At 37.1% G+C, this 24359-nt stretch overlaps 1 protein-coding gene and 1 long non-coding RNA gene across 3 annotated transcripts in view; one reads left to right on the top strand and one right to left on the bottom strand.

Moving 5' to 3' along the window:
- The window catches only part of LOC310718318, a 198226-nt gene that overhangs the window by 3790 nt on the left and 170077 nt on the right, over positions 1-24359 (bottom strand). The gene's annotated exons all lie outside the window — the stretch shown is intronic.
- hs3st1l2 (heparan sulfate (glucosamine) 3-O-sulfotransferase 1-like 2) overlaps positions 1-24359 on the top strand; it is a 31621-nt gene that overhangs the window by 2496 nt on the left and 4766 nt on the right. Inside the window, exon 2 of one of the 2 annotated variants that reach the window (XM_083527048.1) lies at positions 1911-1981. The exons of the other annotated variant lie outside the window; for it this stretch is intronic. The gene's annotated coding sequence lies outside the window, so the exon portion shown is untranslated. The remainder of the gene's footprint in view (positions 1-1910; positions 1982-24359) is intronic. 2 annotated transcript variants of the gene reach the window in all.

The following is a 24359-nucleotide window of genomic DNA, read 5'->3' as shown; positions in this document are numbered from 1 at the left end:
GATAGAGAGAGAGAGAGTGAGTGAGAGAGAGAGAGAGAGAGAGAGAGAGAGAGAGAGAGAGAGAGAGAGAGAGAGAGAGAGAGAGAGAGAGAAAGAGTTTGTCAGATGTAAATTGCTGGTTCAGAGCAGAGGTTCATTAAGAACCATCACACGGTGTTGGATTAACTGAGTCATCCGACACGATTTATGTGTTGCATTACAGAACTTTTTCTGGACCCCTCTGATTTAAACACCACCTACCCACAGGGAAAAACAAGTTAAAACATCCTGCTGATGTGTCGTAATGAATTTCTATTTATTTATTGAAGGCGAATTGTTAAAGTGCAGTGCATTACAGGCACCGAAGAAGTGCACTAAATTTTCATTTAATATTTACCCAACTTGAATAACTTCAATTCTTTTGAGATAGAGACTAGTAAACTAAAACCTGTAAAAAATAAACACAAAAATAAATACAATAAATAAGTACCACTGTATGTCATCTATTCCCATATATTATTCACTGGAGCTGAAAAAAATAAACACTAGACTCTTGCATACATTTTGTAAACATATGTAATAATTTTAGTATTGAAATTGTCATGTAATTATCAGTAATGATTTAAATAAGTGTGTTGTATTTTGTTGCAGCCTCTGCTGTCTGCAAGGTTAATTACAGAGAAAATATCAATAATCCATAACAATATTTTTTAGCACCAATGCTTGCAAAGTCACTTATTAATAAAAATGACCAGACTCTTAGCAGCTCCATTCATGGGAAACGCTTAAAATGAACAAACTAGAAGGATATACAATGAATGGCAGTAGATCATATCATTTCTTGTATGCAGTGTTTAATCTGTTGGAATTCAACCCTGGTGACCAGCAAGTGCACTCATATGCAGAATAAAACAAGTTAAGAGCTTTAAACTAGTCTGAACTTTAACAGTAGTGAGGAAGTGATTCAACACTGAATCTGAACCAACTAAGAGAAATGAACACACAATGCCATGTATTTATTTATTTATTTTTGTATATTACAGCTGCTAATCTGAGCCACAAATTGCACAAACTGAGCCAAAGCACAGAACTGTAGCACTGCAGAAAGTCCATTGTTGTGGATAATTGAACTGACAAAAAAGACAGACCTGATTGGGATGCATACAAAATGTTTTATATAATTATCTAATCATTTATTCTCCCAGCTCTGTGTTCTCCATGCTTGGCTGATTTTTGTCCTATGCACACTTTACAAGCACATATTCAGCCCTTTAGCCATCCTTTCTTTGCAAAAGGTTCATTTACATATGCACTCTGTAAAATCAAACCAAAACAGCAAGCAAATGCACTAAATATATACCTATACATTACATAGAGTACATTTTAGTAGAAGTAGATTTTAAATATTATGATTATTAAAAGTCTTTTATAAAATAGCAGATTTTAACATTATTTTCTTTACACACTGAATTATCTTTTCTGAAATAATGAAGCAATTAGCGTGGGAAAGCATTTGAATTAATTATCAATTAACATAGAATGCATAATGACCCTGAGTTAATTTGTCTCCCAAATGTAATTAAGCATTTAAGATTTAAATGGAAAAAGCATTTAATCCATCAACCTGTATTCAGTATTTGCTGAAAAAGACAGCTTGAAAGTCATGTGCTTAAACATCCAACAACTTTGTATTTTACATCAACTTTTTTTACATTAACAAGGACATACACACACACCTGAAGCTGTTGGGAAGCTGGAGTGCTCAGATATCCCACTGACTAACAGATGGACTGACCTGGTGTTCCTCGCTGGCTTTGACTAGACACTGAACATGAACATAGCATGAGCTATGAGAATGATCCATATGTTTCAGAACAGCCCCACAGAATGAGATGTTTCATTTGTCTAGCTCATTCTTCTTATTTTTTGAGTTAAATTATACCAGATGGAGCAGCACCATGGCACTGAGCATTGACTGAACCGGACCTTCTGTCTGACCTTGGTAAGCAGCAAGAAGGCATCTTGTTGAGGTTTTTGCTTGTCGCAGTTGTGTGAGCACAATCTCTCATTAGCTGTACAATACGAAGCTCGAGGACTGAAGGGGTGGGGAGGGAGGCAGCAGAAAACCATTTCAGAGTCATAAACTCTCAGTCGCAATCATGACCCCTGCTATGAGCTTAATGTCCCAAACACAGCTCTTCTGATGTTGATGTGAGAAGCTTCGGGGTGTGTGTAACGGAGGGAAGCACTGTGGTCATTACGAGCACTGTTGTGCGTTATTTCTGACAAACTTTGGCCTCAGAAAAATTAACAAATATTTAGAAAAGGGGAAACATAAGTGTAAGAAACCAAAAAAAAAGACAATTTTAGGACCATAGTGTGTTGTTGGTTACCGTGCCTATGTGGGCATTTAATCCCAAGAGTGTGCATGTGGGGGTGTTGAGAGAGAGATAGATTTAAGTTGTTTTTTGGGTCATTAGAGCTGAAAGTGGCCAGTGGCACCCAAATATAGGAGCACAGTAAGAGGCAAACTAGAAACATAGCACAGTACAGAGCTATGGGACAGCTGGGTAGAGGTGTGAACATCAGGCTTCAACAAAATACCATATGATCTCATTTACTTTCTTTTTTTATTCTTAAGCCAATATTTAGCAATTTGATGATGTCATTAAATTAGCTTTTTCAGTAGCCTCCATTTCATATGTGACCAACTTCGATCAGAATCTGGGGTAGGCCTGCTGTCACATCAAAAATGACGATGACCCACTTTTTTTTTTAAGATCCAGAGTTACAGGCACCTTGCTAACCTAATAAACTTGAGAAGAGCCTGGAGGACACAGAGTACATGGGTGTGAATAAAAGAAAGGGCAGTGGATTGGTGCGGTTGCAAGGAGAAGAGGTGGTGAAGATGGAGAAGTTCAGGTACCTCTGGTCAACAGTGCAAAGTAATGGAGAGTGTGTTAGAAAAGTGAAGAAAAAAGTGCAGGCAGGGTGGAGTGGGTGGAGAAGAGAGATGATTTGTGATAGAAGGGTATTTGCAAGAGTGATAGGGAAAGTTTTTAGGACTGTGGTGAGACCTGCAATGGTTTAGAGACAGTGGGACAGTGAGATAGTTTGGATATGTGCAGAGGAGAGACATGAGGTTCATCAGTAGGAGAATGCTGAGAATGAAGCCACCAGGAAGAAGAAGAAGAAGAGGAAGACCAAGGAGGAGGTTAATGAATGTGGTAAGGGAAAACATGCAGGTAGTTGGTTTGAGGCAGATGTAGAGGACAGAATAGTGTGGAGATGGATGGTCACTGTGGTGACCCCTAATGGGAGCAGCCAAAAGAAGATGAAGAAGAAGAAGAAGAAGAAGAAGAAGAAGAAGAGGAGGTTAAATGGGGGTGAGGGGGGTGGGCGGTGGGGGAGGTGTGCAGTGATTAACTTCACTTTTAAGATATTTGCTTGAACTTGCTTTTCTGTCCTTTCCTCAGTACAGAGAAGCATCTCAAAGTTCTTGTAAGATATGGTACCTAAAGATATAGTACTAAATCATCGGCATATTACACAACACTGAGCGGCACAGCATGGCCCAAACTTATACAGCACAATGTATTATGACGCAGAATGACACAGCCGAGCGCATCACAAAACAACTCCAAGCAGATCAGCGTGACATACACAACACAGCAAGACTGCACAAAACCATAGCCGCACATCACAACAGCATAACAACAGCCTCCAGTTCTCCCACAGATCAGAACTCACAAACGCTAACACAACCTCTGTTATCTTGCTAAAACAAAACACATGGACAGGCAATATGGTACTGTGCTTGTTTTATACTTTGAGGTTCTGCACTACTGGGTCTACTCCCATATACTATAAAATCAAACACATTTAACAACCCAAAACAGCTGAGCTTGAAAACTGTTCTCAAACCTGACTTTTGGTCTAGCCTATTTGTGCCATTTGTATGCAGAAATAGTATAGCATTGTCTGGGTTTGAGCACATTGTAAAGATACATTTAAACTTATTTTCTTTCTCAGGTTTTATTGTGGCATATTAAACCATATATGTAATTTGGTGTCAAGTTAAATAAATAATACACACTTGGGGTTGCGCGACCATAAGAACATAATCAACAATTGAATGGGCTGATGTGGCACAAAATGGAGTTACAGTTACCACTCCAAATGTTCATTATTCACAACTACATTACAAAATGTTTCATTCCTCTCATATCACAGCAGATTGTCAGAATGCTAACTATTTTTAATTCATGAACATCATGCCATACTTGTAACTGTATAGTAATATTTAATTCACTGAAGCACCGGCAAACTTTCAAAACAGCAGATTTAAACCATGATACACTCATACAATTTCGGTGTTTCTGCATTTCATTTGTAAAATAAAGGTTTTTTTTTATTTATTATGAATATAATTTGTCATGTACCATTCAGACCCTTGAATTAGTTGTCACTATGGAAACAATAACCTATTAGAACAAGCTTTTTTAACCAATTAGACCAAACAGCAATGACAATAACTCAATCCTGGTTGAGGACTCAGACAAATTTAAAGACGTATAGTAATTACAGTCTGATACAGAAAGATTTAAAAATGACTAAATTACTCTAAAAAAATATATTTCAGATTACATTGTTATAAAATATAATTGCTAGGATCCTAGGAGTTTTAAATATTTGACAGCAACTGTCTTTATGTAGAAACCCTACATAAAGAGAAAGAGGTTCCATTTTGAAAAAGGTTCCATGAGGAGGTGTTTAACAAGGAACCATTCAAATGAGAGTACAGGAAAACAAAGCACAAATCATTAAAGTTAGCAAACGAGGTGAAAAAATTAAAACCATCAAATCTTTTTTTTGGATCAAAATTTTGGTGATGGAGATTTGTGGGTGTATCTATGAAATGGACCTGGCATAGTAAACATAGAGACACAAAAGGAGCAAAAAAGTGGAACCAAACAAATTACCTCAAGATGGCAAAGTTGCTGAGAGACTCACAGACGCAAGAGAGCAAACACACACACATACACACACACACACACACACACACACACACACACACACACACACACACACAATGTCTGGCATCTGCTCCCAGTTTGACAGCACTATTCGTCCATCTTCTAGACAACTCTCTCCCTGCAACACTAATTGGCATTGCAAGACGAGACTGGGAAATGCTTCTTTGGCACCAACCGTTTCTCACCCTCCAACTGTTCGCTTCATCAAACCAGTTTCACCGCTATCTGTTTATTTTCCAAGTTTGCCATCAAAGACCATGAGTGGATTGTGATCCGTAGCTTTTAACAGTAGCAGCAGTAGACACAATTCAGTCTATTGTGCTTGTTTTGATATCAGAATTATTGATTGAAGTTGCAACAAAATGGTGACCCAAAGTAATTCTCCAATTTTACATGAATTTTTATTTTATTTTATTTTTTTACACATCTGCTTTCCAAAAAGCCACAGTGTTACTCTGTATATCTAATTCAACATCAGGGTCTTAGTCCAACAGCGCTAATTAAATCTTCTTGGACTGTGTGATTTTAATCAAAATTCTTCTGAAACCAAAATGAACATCCTATCTTATAAAAACATGGACATATTGTGATGTGCTTTCATGCGTGTGTTTAGCACTGAACTGTCAGACTGTTCCATTATCGTCACCATGGGCTTTATTTGGCTGTAACATGGCACCAACTGTGGCATCAGCTGTGGATATGGTGTTTAGAGGAGCTCTACATGTGTCTTCTGTCTTGTTCCCCCATTAAAATGACCTTAGCCGAACAACTTCTAATAAATACCCGTTAAAACAAGACACATTCAGAACTCCTCATGAAATTATAAAAAGAAACAGTGGAAATGTGTTTTCTCTCATTCCATGTGGTGTTTAACTGAACCACACTGGTGTTTATTATGCAGCTGATGCTGGGACTTCTGCCTTGTTTAATGTTTAGTGTAAGCATTTTTGTTACTTTTGTCTGCTTTGTGTTATTATTTTAAGAGGATTTTTTTAACCTCGGGTTGTTTTGAATAAGTGTTTTAGATTTTCTGCCTTGATTTAGCCTGGTCTAGTGTCACAATATTTATTTCTGCCATATTTATCATTTAGTAAGTAATTTTCTTCTATATTGTTATATATTTTAAGTATCTGCTTGATTCTGGGTTCTGAACCTTAAATGTCAATTTTGATTAAACAATGCACTGGACAATGGTGAATGGCCAAGGTGTAACAAAATACAGACCAAAGTACAAGAACAAGAACAACACACTGCAACATCAATATATAAAGTTAAAGCTAGTGTTTTATACTGATTAATCAATGAAGAGAAGAAATTTAGATAGAAATTGCTGTGATCACTTCAGTGTTGGATAAATGTATTTGCCTCCCTGCTAAATTTAGTCATATTTGTATTCATATCACTAGGATCCAGGCAGTGGTTTTGCAACAGGTCATAACATTGCTCTCATATCCAAACATGCATTCCCCAAAGCAAAACATATAACTGGTCATCCGTCACGCCACTCTGACCTTACAGAAGCACTGTGGCTCTGGGGCTCAGTGGTGTTTGGTCATATTGACCAGCTTCATCTAACCTCCATCTGCCATTCTCACGTCTTAACCCACCACCCCTACTGTGAGACAGATTACCAGTGGCATGGACCCTCACTCTCATCCAGACCATATTGATGTTGCTATCCAACATTATATAGTCGATTCACTTGTGCACACACCATTCTCTTACACACACACAAAACCCAATGATAAATGAATGTTAAAGAGGTGAAATTAAAACCTTCAGTGCAACACACAGACTGTTTTGATTGGCAGATGTGTGCACCATAGCAGATTTTGGTGCTTGATTTGAGACTTGCCGCATCAGTAAAACAGATGTTTAGTGATAAAAAATAATTTTATTTTGTATGTGAGTAAACAAAGGATGTTGTGAATAAATGTTTGTTGCATTTAAGGTTTTAATTCGACCTCATATATTTATTTATTTATATTTTTATTAAAAACGGCCAAACAGAAATGTGTGCTGCATTAATCGTGCGTTCATAAAATTTGTGTGGTTAAGAATGAATTAAGCTGCACAGGTTGTTGCTGGGATCCTTTTCCATGCCTCCATAATGACATCATGGAGCTGCTGGATGTTAGACACATGGCACTCCTCTACCTTCTGCTTGAGAATGCCCCACAGGTACTCAATAGAGTTCAGGTCTGGAGACATACTTGGCCACTCCAACACCTTTAGCTTCAGCAAGGCAGTTCTCATCTTGGCGGTGTGTTTGGAGTCATTATGTTGGAAAACTGCCATTCGGCCCAGTTTCAGAAGGGAGGGCATCATGTTTATCTTCAGAATGTCACAGTACATGTTAGAATCCGTTTTCTTACATGAACTGGTGTCCAGTATGTGTTGTGACCCCCTGGTGAGGAGTACCAAGAAAACTGTGTCCTGCCTGCAGTCAAGCATGGTGGTGGTCGCTTCATAGTATGTGGATGCATGATTGCTGCTGGTACTGGACACCATCTAAACCAAACAAGTTTATCTTAGTCTCATCAAACCACAGGACGTGGTTCCAGTAATTCATGCTCTTGTGCAGGTTGTTCTTCAGCAAACTGTGGGCTTTTTTGTGAGCCTGCTTCAGAAGACGCTTCCTTCTGGGACAACGGCCTGCAAACTGACTTGTTGTAGTGTGCGGCGAATTGTGTGAGCACTAACAAGTGGACCTTCCACTTCTGCAGGCTCTAAAGCAATGCTGGCAGCACTTGTGTCTGTTATTTTAAACCAGCTATTGCACCTGACACACAGCACAAGGACTCAACTCCTTTGATGGACCCTTGGGAGTCCTGTTCTGAGTGGAAACCTCTGTATGACCCTGGCCGATCTTCTTATAGCCTCGGCCATCTTTGCGGAGCGCAGCAATTCTAATTCTCAAATCCTCAGAGAGTCTTTGCCATGAGGTGCCAAGTTAAACATCCAGTGGTCAGTATGAGAGAATTGTACTCAAAGCACCAAAATATAACTACTCTGATACAAGATATACAAATTTGTATGGTCCTGTCGGGGAGACAAAAACATGAACATGAATAGGACATTTGGCTTTGCATGGTTGCAAAATGTACAGCTGTTAAAAACTTAGGGTGTACTCACCTTTGTTGACAGTTTTTTTAATGTATTATTTTCAGAGGACAGTAAATCTGTACTGCTATACAAGCTGCACATTGTATACACTAAAATATATCCAAGTTTTATTTCCATAGTATTGTCCCTTGAGAAGATGTGAGCAGTGTACTCACTATTGTAAATACTGTATATATATATATATATATATATAAACAAATACAGTAGGTGTGATGGTCCAGTGTAAATATATTTTTGTGTAAAAACTGATTCAGACGTTTGTGTTAGATTAATAAAGTCTGAATTTAAAACTGGTAAACAGTTAGGATGGCGTTAGGATAACTAACAGACAAAGACCTGAGAGCTGTCAATCTGCAGATGTTTGGAGGAGTGTGTGTTTCTGTGTGTATCTGGATAAGGGAGTCTGCTAAATGCCGCAAATGTTAATGCAAATGTAAATGTATGTGCGCGCATGCGTGTGTGTGTGTGACAAACAGAAAGAAGGAAACTGATTGTAAGATAGTGAGTACGAGAGAGAGCGAGAGAGAGAGAGAGAGAGAGAGAGAGAGAGAGAGAGAGAGAGAGAGAGAGAGAGAGAGAGAGTACTACACAGTATATATATATATATATATATATATATATATATATATATATATATATATATATATATATATATATATATATATATATATATATTCTTTCTGTTTGTCACGTACACACGTGCGTGCACAATCTGAATCAATTTTTACACAAAAATATATTCACACGGGACCATCACACCTACTGTATTTGTTTTTCTTTCTGTTGTCACAAGGTCAGAAGCACATCATTGCCTAGAATGTCTCTGTATAATGTAACATTGAGAACTTCCAATTGCTTTCACTGGAACTATGAGACACAAAAGAGAATTTGGCAATATAGTGTACTATTTGATAATACTTTTATGAAAACCTTAAGCAAAATGAGGAAAATATGAAGTTCTCATAGAATGCACATTTGGATATAATTTTATGTATTCTGATATTATATAAATGCCTCTATAATCACTTTTTCTTCTGCAATATCAATACTAATGCTAAAAATGCCAATCGATATATTCAAAAGAACTTCATGCAAAAATACATAGCTTAAGAAATAACTTATCTTTGCCACTTACCAGGTAAATATAATAAATATAATGTATAAAAGCAATTAAATCACAAATGCAACACTCTTTATATCTAAACATATATTTAAGTTTAAAATAAAGATTAAAACATTTTCAGTTACAAAAAAATCCAGTTCCACTTGCAGTTTTCTATTTGTTACAGAATTAGTCTATTTTTGTATTGATATCAAATCCACTGGATACTGAATTGGTGCCATCTCTGATAAAGTATCATTATTGAGACCAAACACATTAATTATATACATTTGTTTTATTTATTTTTTTCGTTTAGAGCTGGTAGATATTTTCATTCAGTTGTATGCATCATTCATTTAAAATGTTTTTGGTACAGAAAACACTCACAGAGCAAACATTAATCATACATTTGATACACAGTAATTATTATCAGATTGAGGAAATTTATTCAACACAGTATGATAGAAATCAGACTGCAGTCTAGACAGGGTTTGTGTTTTAGGTTAATTGTTGTGTAGAATCTGTGAATCTGCAATTTTTTGTCTCAGCAATTCTCATTTTGTTTGATGCATTAAAATAATTAAGTACATTTTTTTTTATAATAAAATAAATTAGTGAAGAATAGTGTAAAATGTAGAAATATGATTTTAAATATGTAAGGCAAATAATCAGGCTGAAGGAGTGAAGCTGTAAAGATAAAATCTAATTAAAAAATCACCTGGAACCCCTCGTGCAACGACAGAGAGGTAACATTTTATCTTTTGTCTCCTACTTTGTCTGCTAGAGTACTAAATTGTCTGACTGTCACTTTCCAAATCTGTCTCTGTCTTCTCACTGTCTTTCTCATCTGAATCAGTGCGTACAGTAGTGTGAAAACTGAGCAGATGATAACAGACGGACATGTGTGCGACATGCAGGAAGCTTCAGAGACAACTCCATTAATTAGAGCATACCCCTAACACTCTCACACTCACACACACACACACACACACACACACACACACACACACACACACACACACACACACACACACCAGCCATCTCCTGGCACCAGCATACCCATCCAATCAAGCGTTACCCCCTCCCCCAGCCTAAACACACAGAGAACTCACCACCCACACACACACACACACACACACACACACACACACACACACACACACACACACACACACAGAGCCAAATTTCTCATTACTGATGCAAGAAACGTGCAAAGGGGACTTTTGAGTGTTTGATGCGATTGACCCAGATCTTCCAGCGTGAGTGAATGAATGAGAGAGTGCGATACAGAGAATGGAGAAAGCATCTGACCGAGTGGGACTGATAAAGGGAGGGAAAGACAGCATAGGGAGGATAGTGAGGAGCTTCATAAAGAGAGTAATTTGAAACACAGCTGGGTGTCTGTGTGCAAAAGGCCATGTAGATTTGGTGCGGGTCAGTGTCTCGAGAGTACACTGAGACAGGACTTTCATAGGCTCTAGGAGAAGAGAGTCTTATCTATAGAGGACCCCCTTCTCTCCTGCTTTTACCGCTTTCCTATTTTTTTATCTCTGTCTTTCAGTCCTCTTCCTGCGGTTTGTCCATCTCCAAGGTCCCACATATGCACTATAATCCTTCTTTTATTGTGTGAGGAGATGAGGCCTTAAAATGTCTTGGAGGTTTACTGGAAGTACTGAAGACACCAGCAAAGGCAATTTAATTGCTTGTGCAAGCATGGTTTTATATATTGGTAAATAAGATAGGGCTATCTGACTATTTTGACCTTGTGGGGACATTTAGCTGATCCAAACTAGTAACAATTCTGTAGCTGTTATTTAGGCTTTAAAAATGTCTATTAAAGTGAAGGTTATGGCGGTGTTTATGTCAATAGAAAATGCTTCGTGTGTGTGCATGCACACACTCTTCCTGGCCTCTAGGCAGATAAAGAGGCTTTATCAGGTGAGCCACTTTGTGTTTAATCCACAATTACATTCAATTACAACCTCTATCTGTGCAGCTGTGTTTGGCTCAGATTCTGAGCTATTTACATGAACCACACACATTATTTATTCATCACAAAACACATCTACGTTGGTCAGCCAAAGGCACTGTATTATAAGCCACTGTCACATTTCTACTCTGCACTTCGCATCTCTGAGCCAGCAGATAAGAATGAGAAAATGTGAGTGAAGTCTTGTCATGTTCAAGTCTTGTCTTCTTCTGTTTCAGAGCAAGCTAGCTAATGCAACAATCGTAAAAAAAAAAAAAAAGAATACAAATAAAAAAGAACAACAAGGTACTGTGTAACCCAGGCTCCAGGGTAACTGCTTGCTTATGGGTAAATGGATGTTGCCCATTACAAAAAGATAAAATAAATAAATTTAGTAAAAGTGTGTGTGTGTGTGTGTGTGTGTGTGTGTGTGTGTGTGTGTGTGTGTGTGTGTGTGTGTGTGTGTGTGTGTGTGTCCTTATAAATTTCTGTTAAGGTCATTGAACCCTGAAATGGGAACGGCCTCACTCCTAAACAGAGAACTCAGCAGATGTGTGGTTAAGGAAGGAAAGTAAAAATGTGTGTGTGTGTGTGTGTGTGTGTGTGTGTGTGTGTGTGTGTGTGTGTGTGTGTGTGTGTGTGTGTGTGTGTGTGTGTGTGTGTAAAACAGAGTGAGAGAGAGAGAGAGAGAGAGTGAGAGAGAGAGTGAGAGAGAGAGAGAAAGAGAGAGAGAGAGAGAGAGAGAGAGAGAGAGAGAGAGAGAGAGAGAGAGAGAGAGAGAGAGTCACGTCACTGAGTTACTTTTCTGGTGAGTCGTCGTATTTAGGGAAGAGGATTAAATGACACAGTGTGAGATGGTAGAGTGTGTATCACAGATACACTCTGTGTTCTCAGAGGGAGGAGAGTGTGCATGTTTGAGAACATGTCTGTTAGTCTCTGATAAAAAAATCCCACATCGCTCAGCTTTTCCGAATCGCCTGCACTTAGTTGCTATAAGCTCCAACAAAACACCAAACAAGTAAAATAATAATTCTTTTAAACAGGGGTCAATTTGGGAAATACATTTTTGGGAAAAAAAAACCCCTGAAATATTTGCATAAAGTTATTAAATAAATCAAGCACCAGTATGAGCCACTGTATTTTTAGATCGATATTAAGTATGAAGTGCATAGTCAGTCAGTCAGTCAGCCAGTCAGGTTATAGGTCAGTCAGTCAGTTTAGTATCACTTCATCTCTGTTGAAGGAAGATATTAGGAAGAATGTACCTGCTTGTGAGTTTCTGAATGTGAAGGGTATTGGAGACCACTCTATGCCTCTGGGAATGGTTTCACATCAACAGTCTAAAGATTCATGGAATTACTGAGCAAATCAAGAACTTTGAGGAGGGATCCTGGCTAATTAATATTAACAGTCTTATGGACCACAGGTTGGCTCTGGACCATGGCTTGCATTTTATCACCTACCACTGCAGACCATAGCAAGGATAAAACTATAATGAATGGACATTTGGTGCCACCCATATGACTCACTTTTGAGTTTGGTTCCTCACAAGGTTTCTTCCTCAGTGAGTTTTTCTTTGCCACAGTCACCACTGACATATTCATTTGGGGCAAACTATAAGGAACATACTTATATATTGCTTTATCTCTGTAAAACTGCTTTAAGACATAAGACAAAACAATTTACAAAATAAAATGAATTGAATTAAAGTAAAACCATTATTATTATTATTATTATTATTATTATTATTATTATTATTATTATTATTATTATTATGCCATAACCATATGAGCAGTCTAATCACTTTTTGCCACTGCAAAACATGTGAAGGCAACTTAAATTTAGAAGTAAAATAAATACACAGGCTACAGATAGATACGCCACCAGCTAGTGCATGTGCAAAAAGGAGGGGGGGGAAAAAAAGATTTTGCACAAGGTGACAGTCCAGCTCACTTCTACTAGCATCAGATTCTAAGCATCAGATGCTCTAGTCTAGTCTACAAACTTCTCTGGCCACAACTTTGGCCAGAATGTAAAAATTGGCACTCTGAATTTGGCTGGCTCAACCCAAATACAATAGGCATCTATAATACAAAAGGTATGTTTAGTGTGTCCAGAATTCATAGCTATTGATTCTGCTCAACATACATTTAGTCTATGTAGTGAGCTCACTCATACATGACAGCAAGCTTTTGGATGATGCAGTAAAACAATTTTTGAAAAGATAAACTGTACAATATCCAACAGAAACAGATGGAATCAGAAACAACAGAAGAAACGAGACAGAGTGAGCAGGAACAGCACCACCCTCTTGATGGTTTTTACATGCTGGATTTGAAATTGTTCATGTGGAGGCTGTGGAATAATGAAATGTGCGATTAGTGAGTTCTGTTTCCATTTATTACCAGATGTTACATGCACAGTGCTTTATGTATAGTATAGTTTAGAGTACATAGTTCATTGTATACCAGAGGTGGGAAGTAACTAAGTACAAATACTTCGTTACTGTACTTAAGTAAATTTTTCTGGCATCAGTTCTTTACTTCACTTTTTATTTTTCACACAACTTTTTACGTTCACTCTCGAAATCTTTAACTAATATCTGTGCTTTCTATTTCTTAAATTTTTTAAAAAGTTCCGTTATTTTAGTTTTAATCTATTTGGTGAAATGTGAATATTTTTTATTCCCATTGCGCACCGTTTTCAGCCCATCAACCGATTTCCTGTCACTGCCCAGCTTTTTCAATTCACTGGTGTATTATTTTCTGGTTATCACACACCACAGATGTAAGCTAGTTTACGAAGCTAATAATGAGTGTGGCAGAGATCAACAAGAAGTTTGGGGGTAACATGCATGAGACAGAGGGAGTTAACGATGTAAACATGACTGAGACCAGAGACATTCCTGATCACCATCATCAACTTTTCTCTGCTTGTGTTCTATATGGTGGATGAAAAATACAAAATACATTCATTGGGTGACAACAATTTTAATTCTTTTGGTATTAATATATTAATTAAGGCTGACAAAATGCAAATTCATTTTAAAGGCACTGGTTTTATAAACGCACGATTAATGCAGTGCGCATTTCTTTTTGACCCATTTTTATAAAAAATATAAATAAATAAATATAAAAGCAAAAAAACAACCTGAATCTTAGTGAATATTTGCCTAATCTATATATATAAAGCTCAAATACCGCTGACTGACTCACTCACTCATCACGAAATCTCAAAAACCACTGAACGGATTGCAATGAAATTTGGAACATACCTTCCTCTTAGGTCTTAGGTGCTCACTAAGAAAGGGTTTTCAAAAAATCGCCCTGGATCGCGGCTAACTCGCGAAAAACCCGATTTCTCACGCATTGTAAATTCTTCGAAATAACAGTACGGATCCTAATGAAACTTAGTACATTGTTTCTTATTAGATGTTAGATGCACGATAAAAATAATTTTCAAAGTAGTTTGCCCTGTATCGGTACTATAAAGGGGTAGTACGTTATTTGTTGACGTTACGTTCTGATCTCTGATCATCCAGTCCTGCTCAGTGCTTACTGCTTATTGCCATATTGCTTAGCGTTCTGCCTTCCGTAGCGAAGCACGGGTACTTTCAGCTAGTATTATATATATAATATACCCACTATATATATATATACAGCACCCCATACTGACAGAAAAACACAGAATTGTTGACATTGTTGCAGATTTATTAAAAAAGTTAAAAAACTGAAATATCACATGGTCCTAAGTATTCAGACCCTTTGCTCAGTATTTAGTAGAAGCCCCCTTTTTATCTAATACAGCCAGGAGTCTTTTTGGGAAAGATGCAACAAGTCTTTCACACCTGGATTTGGGGATCCTCTGCCATTCCTCCTTGCAGATCCTCTCCAGTTCTGTCAGGTTGGATGGTAAACGTTGCTGGACAGCCATTTTTAGGTCTCTCCAGAGATGCTCAATTGGGTTTAAGTCAGGGCTCTGGCTGGGCCATTCAAGAACAGTCACGGAGTTGTTGTGAAGCCACTCCTTCGTTATTTTAGCTGTGTGCTTAGGGTCATTGTCTTGTTGGAAGGTAAACCTTCGGCCCAGTCTGAGGTCCAGAGCACTCTGGAGAAGGTTTTTGTCCAGGATATCCCTGTACTTGGCTGCATTCATCTTTCCCTCGATTGCAACCAGTCGTCCTGTCCCTGCCTGGTTTTCTCCACACATACCACTTAGAATTAAGGCAAAAAAGGTCTATTTTGGTCTCATCAGACCAGAGAATCTTATTTCTCACCATCTTGGAGTCCTTCAGGTGTTTTTTGGCAAACTCCATGCGGGCTTTCATGTGTCTTACACTGAGGAGAGGCTTCCGTCGGGCCACTCTGCCATAAAGCCCCGACTGGTGGAGGGCTGCAGTGATGGTTGACTTTCTACAACTTTCTCCCATCTCCTGACTGCATCTCTGGAGCTCAGCCACAGTAATCTTTGGGTTCTTCTTTACCTCTCTCACCAAGGCTCTTCTCCCCCGATAGCTCAGTTTGGCTGGACGGCCAGCTCTAGGAAGGGTTCTGGTCGTCCCAAACGTCTTCCATTTGAGGATTATGGAGGCCACTGTGCTCTTAGGAACCTTAAGTGCAGCAGAAATCTTTTTTGTAACCTTGGCCAGATCTGTGCCTTGCCACAATTCTGTCTCTGAGCTCTTCAGGCAGTTCCTTTGACCTCATGATTCTCATTTGCTCTGACATGCATTGTGATCTGGAAGGTCTTATATAGACAGGTGTGTGGCTTTCCTAATCAAGTCCAATCAGTATAATTAAACACAGCTGGACTCAAATGAAGGTGTAGAACCATCTCAAGGATGATCAGAAGAAATGGAAAGCACCTGAGTTAAATATATGAGTGTCACAGCAAAGGGTCTGAATACTTAGGACCATGTAATATTTCAGTTTTTCTTTTTTAATAAATCTGCAACAATGTCAACAATTCTGTGTTTTTCTGTCAGTATGGGGTGCTATGTGTACATTCATGAGGAAGAACAATGAACTTAAATGATTTTAGCAAATGGCTGCAATATAACAAAGAGTGAAAAATTTAATGGGGTCTGAATACTTTCCGTACCCACTGTATATATATATATATATATATATATATATATATATATATATATATATATATATATATATATATATATATATATATATATATATATATTTGTGTCTGTAAAGAGAGATGACTTTGTTATTTATATACATATATATATATATATATATATATATATATAGATAGATAGATAGATAGATAGATAGATAGATAGATAGATAGATAGATAGATAGATAGATAGATATATTAAAAACAAATTAATTATACACAAATATTCTCTGATTATGTAATCCGTGTGAAAGTTATAAGAGGTTCAGTTTCTCCGAGATCACCTCAATAATTACTTGGCTACATTGGCTACTTTTTACTTATGTACATGTCAGAGCCCAAACTTCTTTACTTTAACTTGAGTAAAAAAGTATAGTCAGTACTTCAACTGTTACCCAGGTACTTCTACTTAAGTGAAGGATGTGTATACTTTTACCACCTCCGATTTCCAGTGTCACAATTTGTCATATGAAATGAATGAAAAATTTTATATTTTAGAGTATATCTATTGAGGTGGCATTAGATGGGAGCATTACTGTAAAACCAAACACACACTTTTGTCAAAAATGCAGTGTACAATCAAAATGTTTTGATTCATTACTGTGGAAAACGTGAGTTGTTTAATGCGTGAGCTCACTGTCTGAGTTCTGAATCTGCATTCATGATTTCTTTCATGTTTTCATGAATGACATTATAACAGGAGATTGCATTTTTGCCTTAAAGGTGCATAATTCACATTAGACACAAGTCATGGAATGAAATCTTTTTTTGCTTGCTTTGTTTGCTATCAGTGGTGGACAGTAAATGCAATCCATTACTGTACTTAAGCAGTTTTGAGCTCGGATAAATGGGGAGGGTTGCGGTAGGAAATAGCATCCAGCGTAAAACGTGCCAAATCAAATGTATGAATCACAAACCAGAATTTCATACTGGATTGGTCAAGGCCCGAGGTACCAACGACCGCCAGAGTAATGATAACCAACAGGGTACCGTTGGCCAAATTTTGGCTACTGTTGGCCAAAGGAGGAGAAGGAGAGGAGGAACAAGTCTACAGAGACAGCAGGGAAAGGAGAAGGAGGTTAGGGTTGTTGTTTTATGGTGATGATAAATGTCATCAGTGCTTATGCTCCACAAGTGCGTTGTGAGATGAAGGAGAAGAAAAAATTCTTGAGTGAGTGGGATGAAGTGGTAGAAGGTGTACCTAGGAATAAAAGATTGATGATTGAGGCAGACTTTAATGGGCATGGGGGGAGCAGAGGTGATGAGGAGGTGATAGGTAGGTATGGCCTTAAGGAAAGGAATGTGGAAGGGCAGATGGTTGTAGATTGTGCTAAAAGAATGAAAATGGTTGTGGTAAATGCTTATTTTAAGAAGAAGGATAAGCAAAGGGTGACTTATAAGAGTGAAGGACGGTGCACACAGGTTGACTCCATTCTATGCAGGAGATGTGACTTGAGATTGGAGATTGTAAGGTGTTGGCAGGGGACAGTGTAGCTAAACAGCATCGGATGGTGGTCTGTAGGATGGCTTTGGAGGTGAAGAAGAAGAGGAGGAGAGTGAAGACTGAAAAAGGAATAAGATGGTGGAAACTAAAGGAGGGAGACTGTAGTGTGAGATTCAGGGCAGAGTTCATACATTAATGACATACATTAAAAGCATGGAAATGTTTAGATGAGATAGCAGTGGAGTGTTTAACAAAATTGTTTAACAAAATTCTGGAAGGTGAGAGTATGCATGCCAAGGAAGAGCACTACAGATGCAATATTTGCTTTGAGAATGTTGATGAAGAAGTATAGAGAAGGTCAGAAGGAGTTGCATTGTGAGTTTGTGGATTCAGAGAAAGCATACGACAGGGTGCCGAGAGAGGAGTTGTGGTATTGAATGAGGAAGTCTGGTGTGTCAGAGAAGTATGTGAGGGTGGTGCAGGACATGTATGAGGACAGTGTGACGGCAGTGAAGTGTGCAGTAGGAACGACAGACTGGTTCAAGGTGGCAGTTAGACTGCATCAAGGATCAGCTCTTAGCCCTTTCCTGTTTGCAGTGGTGATGGACAGGTTGACTGTCGAGGTCAGACAAGAGGCTCCATTGACTGTAATGGTTGTGGATGAAATTGTTATTTGTGGTGAGAGAATGAAATGTAATGAAATAATATTCAGTAGGAGTAAGACAGAGTACATGTGTGTGAACAAGAGGGAGGGCAGTGGAGTGGTGCGGATGCAGGGAGAAGAGGTGGAGAAGGTGGAGGAGTTTAGGTACCTGTGATCAACAGTGCAAAGTGGTGGAGCGATTGTTATTTTTGATAGAAGGGTATCTGCAAGAGTAAAAGGTAACGTTTATGGGACTGTGGTGAGACCTGCGATGTTGTATGGATTAGAGACAGTGGCATTGACTAAAAGACAGGAGGTGGAGCTGGAGGTAGCAGAGCTAAAGATGTTGAGATTTACATGACAACAATGGACTGGATTAATTTACATTTCAAAGGCAAATTTCTTACTTTTTACTCAACTACATTCCGCGAAATCAATCGTTCCTTTTTTATTTATGAGTTAACAAAAACTAGTTAACTGGTCAAGCACACAGTAACCCACCAATCAGGGTAGAATTATTCTGAACTCGTTTTAATTGCCGCTTATTTTCATGGTCGCATTAATTATTATTTCATGTCCCATATCATTTAGCCTTTAGGGTTTCAAGTGGTAGAACTGACAAGACCTGACGTCATATCAGTAAGGAGAACTGAATCCAAATTAAAATGATGTATCACAAAAAAAGGTCTAAACCCTCAGAAGCCTAATTTAGAAAAAGAGGAAAGAAGTAAAATACTTTTATTTAAATTAAAGTTTAAAGGGAGCACTTTTACTAGAGTAACATTTTACTTTGTTTATTTTGACTTTACTCAATTAAATGCTTTGTGTACTCCGTCCACCACTGTTTGCTACTGACAGATTTTAATTTTCTCATTTGTAAAAATGAGTATAAAAATGTATGAATTGTTATTAGTTTGTTTTATCTGTATCCAGAATATGGCTTGTTTTAATCAATCTAACGCTAATAATCCTTTTAAAATGACCTGTTCACCTGATTAAATGTAAGTAGTTATATAAGGTCATATACTTTTACTTCAGATTTAACAGTGTGAATGTTAAGGAAATAGTTCAGTTATTTTGAAGGAGGGTGGTATGAGGTACTTGTCCCTTGTCAGTGTTTTATCTATAGAAGACATTGCTTTGCACTCTTCTAGTCTGGAGCAGCAGAGCCCAGTGCAGTGACAGCAACACTGTCAGGGACAGCAATACAGCAAAAAAGACTTTATTTAGAAAGATCCACTGTTTAGTGTTGCTGTCTGCATGCTCAGTGTATCTCTATGCTCTTCCGGGAAACAGGGAGAGTGTTGAGCACTGTCTGCTGCAGGTAACACACTGGCTAGGTAAAAAAAAATACCTCATACAAGCCCACTTCAAAACTTTTTTTTTATCCCATTGTCCTTTTGAACTACACTAAAATCCGCTGTCCAATTCTTGTCTTTAAAAAAAAAGTAATTCAGTAAATTTAAATTAGCAAATTTTTTCTTTTACTTCAGTAGATATTTAGACAGGTAACTTTACTTGTACTTAAGTAAAATTTCATTCAAGTAACAGTACTTTTACTTGAGTAAAATATTTTATTACTCTTTCTACCTCTGATTGTACTACATTTAAGACATGCTAGTTGGCTAATAAAATAGCTAAATATTCTTACAATTTAGCCAAACAAGGTCTAGACTAAGTTTTTCAGTGTGTAAAAGAGCCTCTAGTCCAAATAAGAACTCCAACACCATCCTTGAGATGATCTAGCTTAAACAGACTTACACCAACCTTTAAAAGAAGAAGTGATTATTTGAAACCTTCTCTAAATGAACCCAATTTTGTTTCTGACAAATTCCAACTTCTTTGCACCAACAGGGCCAGTATGGTGACTGCATGCACCAGTGATAGCCTTTTATTTTGTAAGACACATTGTTTTTCCTTCCAAACTCATTGCAGTTTAAAGTGTTAAAAGTGGAGGGAAAAAAAAACGTATTTGCCACATTTCTTTTCAAGGGTCATTTACCAAAGAAGCCGAGCTCACTTCCATCTGTAACCCATCGAACTCATTCAGCATAATTAAGCCTTTAAATACAATTACAGAGTCAGCAGTGTATAATGAAGTCTGGGTAATTGTGTGTCACAAAGGGGATGTGATGTTGCTGTTGTTTGGAAACAATCTCACAACCTGAGTGAAGGTAATAGAAAGAGATTTAGATGAAACTGGAGGAGGCATTATGAGAATGTGAGACAAAAGAAATGTATCCATTATAATGATAGTTAAGCAATAAGTAAATATTTTATTCTACAGACCCAACCCAGAAAAATAAAACATTTATATACATACATATATGTATATGTGTCTTCACTTGTACTTACCAGGTGATCACACCGGGCATTCTACATGTGCCTCATATCTTTAATACAAACTGATTACTTTAACTGTAGTTTTAATTATTTCCTGATCATGCAAATGCTTTATCATTACGTGCATATAATATATAAAAAAATATATAGAAATTTGTACCCATACGACTTAACATGGCAATATACTCCAAGGCATGTACTCTACATTATATGTGGTTATTTGTACATAACCTGGGGCTACTTTTACTGATGCTTTTCGAGGAGTTAAAATATGTTTTAGTTTTTCCAGATACTGATGTAAGGATCCAGACAAAACTAAAATTCCACAGATTCATCAATAATTATTACATTAAACCACCTCCCTACATAAAACTACTCCAGTCCATATAGAGCTATAATATAGAGATATTGTACAGGCCAGTGGTCCGCAAGCATATTCATAAATATAAACAAAAGATGAGTTTTTTAAAGTATATTAACAGGGGCGAAAGCATTCAAAGGCTTTATATTTTGTGATGAAAAACTTCATAAGGTTCTTAGGAAAGAAAATATTATTCAACAACATTCTAATGAAAAAGCTACAGAGCCATAGCAAAGAACTTAAACATCCCTGTCAGTTTAAGTGGTCCAATAATTTTCGATTGGGTAGTTAATGGAACCAAAACTAATCATCCTTTACAGGTGCACCATTCAGGATTTCACAACATGCTCTTTGACTAAAAATAAAGAATTTGATACAAGAAGACAGCTGTCACTTGAAAGGAGTAGGATGACCTGAAAGTAGCAGGAACAACACATAAATAGAAAACAATTCAGCAATGACCTGCTCCACAATTGTCTCCATTCCTTCACCTCCTGCATTTAGACAAATCAGAGTGTTTAAAAAATACTTATTTCCTGTCAATGTATACAGCCAGGGTACTTCACTTGGGCACTTAAGTATTGCACTGCATTGGCATACATGTCAAATTTGCAGCCAAGATATTCTTCAATCTGAGTCAATAATAAAGGTAAAGGTTTGTGTTAGTTTTCGAAGTGGGGTTTTTCCAGTTACCTAGCAAACTGAGGTAAGTTAATACTAAGCTAAAAACACAAGTTATGCAACAGAACAAGTGAAACAAATGCAAAGATTTTATTTTAATTTATCAGCCATAAATCTAACTAAAAGAAACCTACATAAAACAAATCCATATTCAGTGGGTTAATTTTCACATCTGATGTTCCACATTTTCATACTCACAGCACAGCATGTTTCCTTCAGAACAGCACTACAAACAGTTTAATTAAAAAAATATGATTTAGGTCAGTACTTCCTGACATTAAATAAGGAATCAGCATATTCACTATCAGCATAATCAGCATGTTTACTGAGTTTATCAACCACTACTTTTTATTTTGTTACAGTGGATATAAAGTCTACACTCCTTTATTACTTTACAGGTTTCTTAAATATAAAAAAGAATTAACAACATAAATTTAATAAATTTTTTTACATTTACATTTTACATTTAATACACATCCTTAATTTGATCTTCAAAAATCCAGAAGGGGATCATTTTAAATAAAAAAATAATAATTGCATAAGTCTGCACACACTTTCAAAATGGGAGCTCTAATGGTCCTCAGGTTTAATCACAATGAGGCTTGTAGGTAAATGGCGTACACCTGCCACCAATTAAATTGATTCTGATTAAAATCAGATCAAAATCACCTTTTTATGTAGTTTAAGTTCAAGTTTTTTTCTAAAGCACAATCGACATTGTTTCAAAGCAGCTTTACAGAACTTAAAAATTAAAGGAAATTATTTGTGCTTATCCCTGATGAGCAGCCTGGGGTGACTGTGGCAAGATAAAAAACTCCCTTAGATGGTATAAGGAAGAAACCTTAAGGGGAACTGGACTCAAAAGCAGATACATCCTCATTTGGGTTATTATAAATCTTAAAAACAATAAATCGGAGACAGAAAACTACTGGAGTGTGTAATTATGAGTAATGTCCTTTGTATAGTCTTATACAGTCATGTATGATGTTGAAGTTGATAAACCAGAAGCTACTGAGCAACTCATAAAATGTCAAAACCTTCATCAATAAGCGGAGGAAATGTGGCACCACAGAAAAGTTTAGGATGACCATCTGAAGTTGATGAGAGGACGAGGAGAAAACTTATCAGGGAGGCTACGAAGAGGCCAACAGCAGGACAGAAGCCTTTAAAAAAAAAAAAATTTAATAAAAGAAATAAAGAATATGAAAACCCATCTGAATTATGCCAAAAGTTTTTTCAGTTACCCCAAACCATACAGAAAAATGTGTTATGGTCCGATGAATCAAAGGTAGAACCTTTTGCCCATTATTTTAAAAGGGATGTTTGGCAACAAGCCAATACAGAGCATCTTCCAAAGAAACACTATGCCAACAGTAAAGTATGGTGGGGTAGCATTATGCTTTGGAGCTGCTTCTCTTCAGCTGGGCCAGGGGCCCTTATCAAAGTAGAGGGGGAAATGAATAGCTTTAAATACCAAAATATTTTGGTGAAATTAAACAGGAATTTTACATTTCAACATGACTATGACCCAAAGCACACATCAAAACATAACAGTAGGTGGCTTCAGAAAAGTATAATCAAAGTCCTGAAATTGCCGAGCTAGAGTCCAGACCTGAATCCCATTGAAAACTTTTCTGCAAAGAAGTGGGATAAAATTTCAAAGTCTAGATCTGTAGATGTGTGGACTTTATAGAGACGTATTCACAAAGACTTGATGCTGTAGTAAAGGCAAAAGGTGCTTCCACATAATTTTATTTGGTAGGGGTGTTATGCAAACAAGCTGTGGTAGTTTGTTTTTATTAAATATTGCAAATAATTAAATATTTTCCTTTGGATTTGTTTGTTGTAATATTTTAATGTAAACATTTGCAATTTCATTAATGTGTTCAGCTTTTTTTATATCCACTGTAGCTTAGTGTACCACTGTGAAATATTTTGCCTGTGTTATAGAATTTTGTTCTTGGACATTTTTCTTCATGCTGGTGAATATTTTGTCACTAAGGTCAGCTGTATCTTTGTGTTCTTGTAAGTCAGGTCATAAATGTTTTTCCAATAAAATGAAATTTGGTGACCTTTATAAATAGTAATCTAAAGCAGGCAGTGTAAGGTATATTAGGTGGAATTGAAGAGACACACTAAAACAATTTATTTAAAAACATTGAGCAAGTTATTCATATAAAAACCTCACAGTGTTTTATATCCACACAGGAATAATATATACAGCCAAAATATTACGATATATCACTTTTAATTGCTAATAATAAAAGGGCTGTCTAACAGCACTATAAGATTCAAGATTGACTCAGTAGAAAACAGTATAAAAAGGACAATTAAAGTAAACAAAGCAACTTTGTCAAAACTTTGGGTTTGTTGTTCATGCTTGTGGATCGATTTACTTGTCTCAATTTAGAGAAAGTGCTCAAAAAGCAACGATTCGTTCCGCAATTACCCATTACTGCTATCATCAAAAACTGTTATTAAACCACAGAAGTCAATAAAACTCTTTGAAAAAACTGATCAGGAGTGCAAATGAACGTTAATGTC

The sequence above is a fragment of the Silurus aristotelis genome, assembly GCF_946808225.1.
Source record: "Silurus aristotelis genome assembly, chromosome: 23".
Lineage (NCBI taxonomy): Eukaryota > Metazoa > Chordata > Actinopteri > Siluriformes > Siluridae > Silurus > Silurus aristotelis.
Note: the sequence above shows the minus strand (reverse complement) of the source record. Positions and strands in the feature narration are given on the sequence as shown.